Here is a 7,864-nt window from a genome sequence, read left to right on the forward strand (position 1 = left end):
TCAGAAAAGGAAAATCATGTGTTACTAATCTGTTGAGCTACTATGACAGAGTAACAAACACAATACAGGAAAGGGAAGGATGGGTGGACAGTATCTATTTAGATTTCAAGAAAGCTTTTGACACAGTACCACACCAAAGACTTTTATGGAAGCTCTACCATCAAGGAGGAATTCGAGGCAAACTGTTTTGTTGGATGCAAGACTTTCTCATAAAAAGAGAAATGAGGACAGTACTAAGAGGAAACTACTCATCATGGAAAGAAGTGACTAGTGGAGTACCACAGGGTTCGGTGCTGGCACCAATCATGTTTTTAGTGTACATCAATGATATAAACAGTAACACTGGAAATGAGAGCTATCTGAATATGTTTGCAGATGATGCAAAAATACAAAGGAGAATTACTAGCACAGACTCTTGTAAAGAGCTACAAGAAGAATTAAATAAACTTCATGAATGGAGTAGTACATGGCAAATGGAATTCAATGTGGACAAGTGTCATGTAATCAAGTTTGGTAAAAGTGGAAAAAGACCTGATTGGGATTATAAGTTAGGAAATAAAACCCTATACACATCAGAAAGAGAGAAAGACCTAGGTGTGATCATCAATAACAGACTATATCCGGCTGACCACATCAGCGAGAAGGTACGGAACATGTATACACTGCTTGCAAATATGAGAATAGCATTCACATACATAAATAAAGACATGCTAAGAAGGATAATAACATCATTCATTAGACCAACCCTGGAATATGCATCAATAGTTTGGAGTCCTCATCTCAAAAAGCATATAGACAAGATTGAAAAAGTTCAAAGGGCCGCTACAAGATGGATACCAAGCTTAAGGGACCTAAGCTATGAAGAAAGACTAAATAAACTGAATCTACCAACACTACAGGAGAGAAGGAAAAGAGGTGACATGATAATGCTATATAAGTGCATATCAGGAAAGGAGAAAATAGACATAAATGATTACTTAACATATGGAGAAGCATCAGCAAGAGGACACTGCAAAAAACTACATTAGAAGAGAGGTGATAAAGACGTAAGGAAATTCAGTTTCCCAAACAGAGCAATTGATCAATGGAATGCACTACCGAATGAAATAGTGTGTGCCAAAACAATTCACAAATTTAAGGATATGTACGATAAATATGGTTTAAGACACGGGACAGTACGAGCTTGACTCATTCCTGTAAAGATACAATTAGGTAAGAACACACACTTCCATGCATATATACAGACACACTTTCATGCAAACGTACATATATATATATATATATATTATATTTTAATTTTATTTACTTTTTTTTTTCTTGGTTATATATTTTTTATACCTTATGAAGAAAAACTAATCCAAAGACCCTAAAACTAATCACCTAACAGACAAATCACTAACCTATACTAAATCCTACAGAGACAAATAGCTAGACTTACACTAATGGTAAAAATACCTCGACTGATAGAACACCATCGACTGCAGATATGTAATGCCTTTCTACATTACATACCTGCACTCATCACCTGGTGACTGTCAGTCGAGGTACAACCTAATATAGGGGACATCAATATATGAAAGGGAACCAGACGAGTCAGGAACATTTCCATATACGTCAGCTGTCGTCCCTAATTAGAATAACTTAAGCAAGATGGTATACCGTATTTACATAATTTGTACAAAAAGTGAAGAACCTTGCCCAACAGACCACCATCGACTGCAACTGCCCAATACCTTTCTATACTGAACACTTACACTCATCAACTTGTGGGTGTCAGTCGAGGAACGGGGTTTAATGTAGGGGACATCAATATATGAAATAGATCAGTGGAAAGGAGGAACTATTCAAATATCAACTGTGAACCCTAATTAACAGTACAATATATACATAATTACAGCCGATAAAAAACAAAACCATATAGTAAAAAAGTCACATCACTCTGATCAGTCCGGTCTCTCTCAAGAAAGCCATCAATTTATCAATCATAACAATGTCCCCATCACCCAGGATGGTGGAAAGGGTGAAGGGGACATCTACTGCGCCGCAGTAATTTATAAGTGAAGCACGTTCATGAATAAATCGCCGATAGCGCAGGATGATATGACTGATCGATAACACCGCACTACAGATGTCACAGTGCGGTGGGAAGCATCTTTCCATATATGGTTTCATGTGAGTTAAAACGGTGGCATTGAGCCGTAACCGTGCTAATACTTTTTCTTCCAGGCAACTGGGACGGTTGGCGGTGTCCCAGTCGCCCATGTGCGGCTTACAAGTTGGAATATTTAGTGTGGTCAACTGACTTTGCCACAGAAGATTCATTGATTTCTTTCCGAGAGAGATAGACTCGACCGTAGATCACGAGGAACGTCCCAAGTCTCCTCGAGCTCTACAGCCGACTTTGCAAGTAAGTCTGCCTGCTTATTGCCGTAGATACGACAATGACCAGGCACCCAGATCAGCGTGAATGACTTCTTGCATGAATGCAACTTATTAACGATGCGGCCCTGGATCTCGTGAGAGTCCGTAGTACAAGATGCAATTGCCTGAAGGGCTGATTTTGAATCTGAAAATATGACAAATGAGTCATGCCTAGAACTGAGAGCATAGTCTATGGCTTTGTCAATAGCAAAAAGTTCGGAGATAAACACAGATGTATGAGACGGCAACCGATACCTAAGTGCACATTCAGTCGACCACACACTTGCACCCACACATTCACTCGACTTGGAGCCGTCGGTGTACAATTGATGGGACCCCAAGTGACGAACAATGATGTTACGAAACAAGTGGTGGACCTCCGCCTCCGGCGCCTTGGCCTTTGGTGCTGGGAGCCATGAGACATCCACTCGTAGTGGTAAGGCGCGTTTTTGTGAGACCTGAGGCTCAAGCCTGGCTTCGCTCTTTGGCTTAAGCCAAAGTGGCCCCGCAAAAACAGTACTCGAGCCGTACCGACGAATGTAAACAAACACCCCGGTTAGCTGATGACGCAAAGCAGCATGGCAGATATTGGAGAATCAGATATTTTCGATCTAAGAAGTAGTTCTTCCCTCCAGATGGGAACTTTTCCGTTGTTTGCAGAGACACAAGAGTCTGCGACTGTTGTGTCCACTCTTGTAGAGAAATACATGTGCCATGTCACTGCATTGTCGTCTTTAATGGCAACAGGCACTAGGGTACATAAAGCAGCTGTGTTAACCACTGGAAAGATGAAGGGCATTATATAAGGAAAGCTTTAAGTTTACAAACGGGGTGCTTGTTGAGAACCCTAGGAACAAGGTACTCTCAGTGACAGTGTATGGGAAAGTAGACAGAACTCTTATTGATATTATGGTGTAGTGGTAGCAAGCTTAATAATAATGCTGGAGACAACACATTTGTGACCATCATGTTTGTAATGTGGTAAAAAAGTTATGTTGTTGATGGTAGGAAACAACTGGAATCATGGACTGGTTAGGTTTTGATATTCGTAAGATCTAACACATATCAAAAGTTTGGTGAGTAAAAGTCTGATAATAGGTTATTGGTTCATTTTGTGTACTTATTAGGCTTGGCAGCGCCAGTAAATTTATAGCCGTTGTTTTACTATTAAGGAAAATCAAACTTCCATAATTGTCTGAAGCAGATTGTATAAGGTGAACATACCCCAACACAAGTATCTCCACATTTTTACCTCCCACTTCCCATCTACACATTGAAAAAAAAAATTATGGTTGTATTACTGGTTAGATCATGTCAGGAGTATGAGTTTAAAGCGGTTTTTGATAAGTGTCTGTTTGTGACTAGGTAGCTGAGAAGAGGCTTCAGAGGCCAATTTTTTTATGGCAGCAGGTAATGAGTTTGTCAAATATTTTGGTAAGGACGATGATGAGCCTAGGCAGCTGACTATATGTTGGTTGGATAAAATTTGAATGTAGGATCATCCAGACAAGAGTTTGGCATGCCTTATTCAGTTTGGTAGAAGATGAGCTAACTTCATCATGCAGATGTTGCGCCTGCCAGATTTATATATATATTTTTATATCTATTTTTTTCTTTTGGGTGCAGATGATTGGCCATTAAGTATTAAGTTGGCCAACAAGCTGTATGAGTGCATGTCTGGTTCATTCAGGTGTGCATGCAACAGGCAGCACTCCCTGTATGTTGCATGAACTGTACCTGCATTATGAACTCTTTATCAGTGCATACTTTCAGGGGAAAGGAATTATCAAGATGATATTCATTTGTGATAACAACGAACTGAATGTGTGGGGAATTTCTGCCATACGGTCACATTGCCTTGTGATTATTGGGTATCTGGTAGTGCTCATTTCGGACAATTTTTAGATTAGCACAACCAGAGATTCTTAGAAACATAAGTTTACCAAATAAGTTCTGGGCCAATATAGACCATTTTTCATTCTATGCACTTTGCATGCAATGAATAATACTTGCATTAGGTTGAGTTGGGTTGGGTTAGGTTAAGTTAGGTGGTTAGGTTACATTAGGTTGGGTTGGGTTAGGGTAAGTAGTAGGCCCACAGTACATATTTTTTTCATCAAAACTGACTGTTTCCTCTGGTTTTGGGTGTGACTCTGTTCATTTTGACCTTTATTTCTAAAAAGAAATAGTGGATTCTAAGGTGACTGGAAAAATATTCCTTTGAAACCATTGATTGGCAATAGATTTGAAGGGCAAAATCAAATGAATTACACCAAAAACCATTGGAAACACTCAGATTTGATGCAAAGATCAGTGGTTGTGTGAAACTAAAAATTGACCCTCATTTCCATTCAGGTGTTCCCTTCAGTGAGCTACTTTGCTGTTAGGTCAATGTGTCCCCCCACCCCCTCAAAAAAAAAGTCATATATATTAAGAGTATTAGCAAAACCATACTTTATAATTACATTATGTTCCGTTGGGTTGGTGCAGAGAATCACATGGAAAGCAGAAAGGCTTCAGTGATCACTTGGATCAGAAAGAAGATCTTGATTTCTTCAGAAATATGCGAGTCACCATGGAAACCTTTACTCTTCTCCTTTATTTTGAACAGGAGCAGTACAGACCAGTGTTCCGTGGAGGGACTCCTCCTGTTCATTAAAGTGTTCTCTCCATCTGTTCACTTATTCTCCCCTCTCCACTGGTAATCTGCCATTTTTATCTTTCACACCCCAACTAACTTCGTTGGCACCCTGTGTAGCTCTCTTTACCTCTTTCCATAACATTTTCTTACATTCCCTCCACTTTGCACTCAAATTCCTTCCAAATTCCTCATACACTTTCTTCTTACTCTCTCTTACTAATCTTTTCACCTCTCTCCTCCTCTCTACATATAACTCTCTCGTCCTCCTCTCAGCTTTATCGACGCCCCTATTCCTCATCCACTCATTATATGCTTTCTTCTGCAAGAAAATAATTCATTAGCATTAAAAGTGTTCTTAGAACTGTATGAAAAAAAAAAAAAAGATGCATGGATAAAAAATATTCAGGAATATATGAAGGAAATCAGCATAAGAAATACTAACCAACTGGACAATTTAAAAAAGGATGAAGTAAAGAAGAAGGTAAATGAATACGAAAAAAAAAGAAAATGTTGGAGAGAAGAACTGACAAATCCTCAATTATATTTTATAAAGAGAAAAAACTAGACATTAAGGAAGAAAAACTTAATGAAAACACACAGGGTTCTATACTGCTGCACAGATGTTGCTCGAACACTTTAAAATTAAACTGGAGAGCAAGGTATATTGGTGGAAATACGTATTGCGAATTATGTAACAAAACAAGAAGAAACTCTTGAACATTTCTTTAAAAATTGTAATGCATTAAAAGATATAAGAAGTAAATATGAGGTAGAAGAAGGCAATTTAGAGAACATACTGTTATTAACATATGCAAAAGAAGATGCAGATAAAAAATTCTACCACTACAAAAAATACCTCTGGGAAGTATGGAACACTAGAAAACGTATTTAAAAAAAAAAAAAAAAAAAACTAGACAACGAACGGCCCAGTGCTAATTCAAAAGCAATACTGAGTGAACACCATCTGATCTGCACCACAAACGAGCTGTCCAATTCACTCTAGCTACACATGTTCTTCTCTCACGTGCATCAGCTATAAATTCTAGCATATCTGTATATCAAAATCAATCGGTGCAAGCCACATACTCGTGGCATATTGAAAAAAAAAAGTGAGAACAGCACATACAACACAATGGAAGACGCCATCTTTGTTTACATATGACGTCACACTCCCGGGCTCGAGCTACCTCAGGCCAGCTCATGGGGTGGATCGACTTGGCTTGAGTCTGTCTCAAGTGCAGCTCGAGTCTGGCTTGAGCCTGAGCAACGCAAAAACGGGAATGGACGTTTGGCTTAAGTCTGGCTCGAGCCAGGCTCAAGCCTGGGCCTCACAAAAACGCACCTATAATGACCAGTCGCAGCTTATATACAACTGTCTCGGTGCTTTATTTGTATGATGAGGATCCGAAACAGATGGGTCGTGTCTGGACCAGTTTCACAAGACTCCATGATAACATAGAGGTCTATGTTATAATATATGCTGTGTATGTTACACATCTAGGAGAAGAACAATGGCCGTCTACAACAGCGGCAATAGGATTACCAGAAAGGAAGCTATAGATGAAGGCACAGATAGAAAGATAAAAACCGTAAGATGGTAGTTTGGAAATTAAAGATTTATGCCAGCCTTTGAGATGTCAAGTGCATTGGCAAATCTTTCGCCAAAGTCCCGAATTCTACTAATTGAATCGTAGTTCATGTGTTAACGACTTACCATATATCGAAAAATAACTGCACGATTTTTTTTTTTTCCAAAATATTCCGACTCAGTGATGTTGGAAGGTTGCCTTCTTAGACTTTTCTAATACATTGTGCTACCATCCATTATGATCGGAAAATTCTCTGACTGTGGTGCATGTAATGAAAAGTTATAGGCACCACTTATTTTAACTAGAAAGCACTCATAAAGCGCATACCTCCGCCAATGTCGGATCAGGATCTGGGTCGGCCCCCAAATTTTATCAATTCTTTTGGGGGGCCATGGCCCACCCTTCCACAAAACTTCATTAAAATCCATTGAGAACTTATATTGTGCATGATACATAGGATCCGGATCCGGAACCGGATCTACCCCACAACATAACTTGTCCCCCCCCCCATGGGGAGAACCACACAAACCGCCAGCCGATACATATCTATCGCGGCTCGGGATATGGCCTTGACCTTGACCTACTTTACTAATTTCGAACTCGTCGGAGATATTCATCCCTACTACACATATGTATTTTTTGTATAATATCTTCAACGGTTGGGAAGTTATAGTGGTAACAGACACACAGACCTTTACCTACTTTCACCAATTTCGAACACGTAGATTTTCATCTGTACTACACACTTGTAAAATTTTGTTATGATATCTTGAGTGGCTGCGAAGTTATTTTGCTACCAGACACACAGACCTTGACCTACTTTCACCAATTTCGAACTCGTGATCGATGTTTTTCCCTGCCCCTATTACATACCTGCAAAATTTTGTGATGATATCTTGAGAGGTTGCGAAGTTATCGTACTAACAGACACAGTACACACACACACACAAACTGAAAACACTACCAGCTTCGCCATCGCGGCTGGTACCGGTAATCAATTCTTTCTTGGCCCATGGCCCAACCTACCACAAAATTTCATTGAAATTAATTGAGAACTTTTGGAGATATCGTGTGGACAAAGAAGAAGAAGAAGAAAAAAAAAAAACAGGCGAATACATAACCACGTCCAGCTTCGTTGGCAGAGATAATGACGACCAGAAATGTCAGTGTTTGTTGCTTTTAATACAATAATAACTACAGGTCATCGGCTCAA

This window comes from Coenobita brevimanus, chromosome 25 (genome assembly GCF_032717465.1).
Source record: "Coenobita brevimanus isolate Jiangsu-jjx chromosome 25, ASM3271746v2, whole genome shotgun sequence".
Classification (NCBI taxonomy): Eukaryota; Metazoa; Arthropoda; class Malacostraca; order Decapoda; family Coenobitidae; genus Coenobita; species Coenobita brevimanus.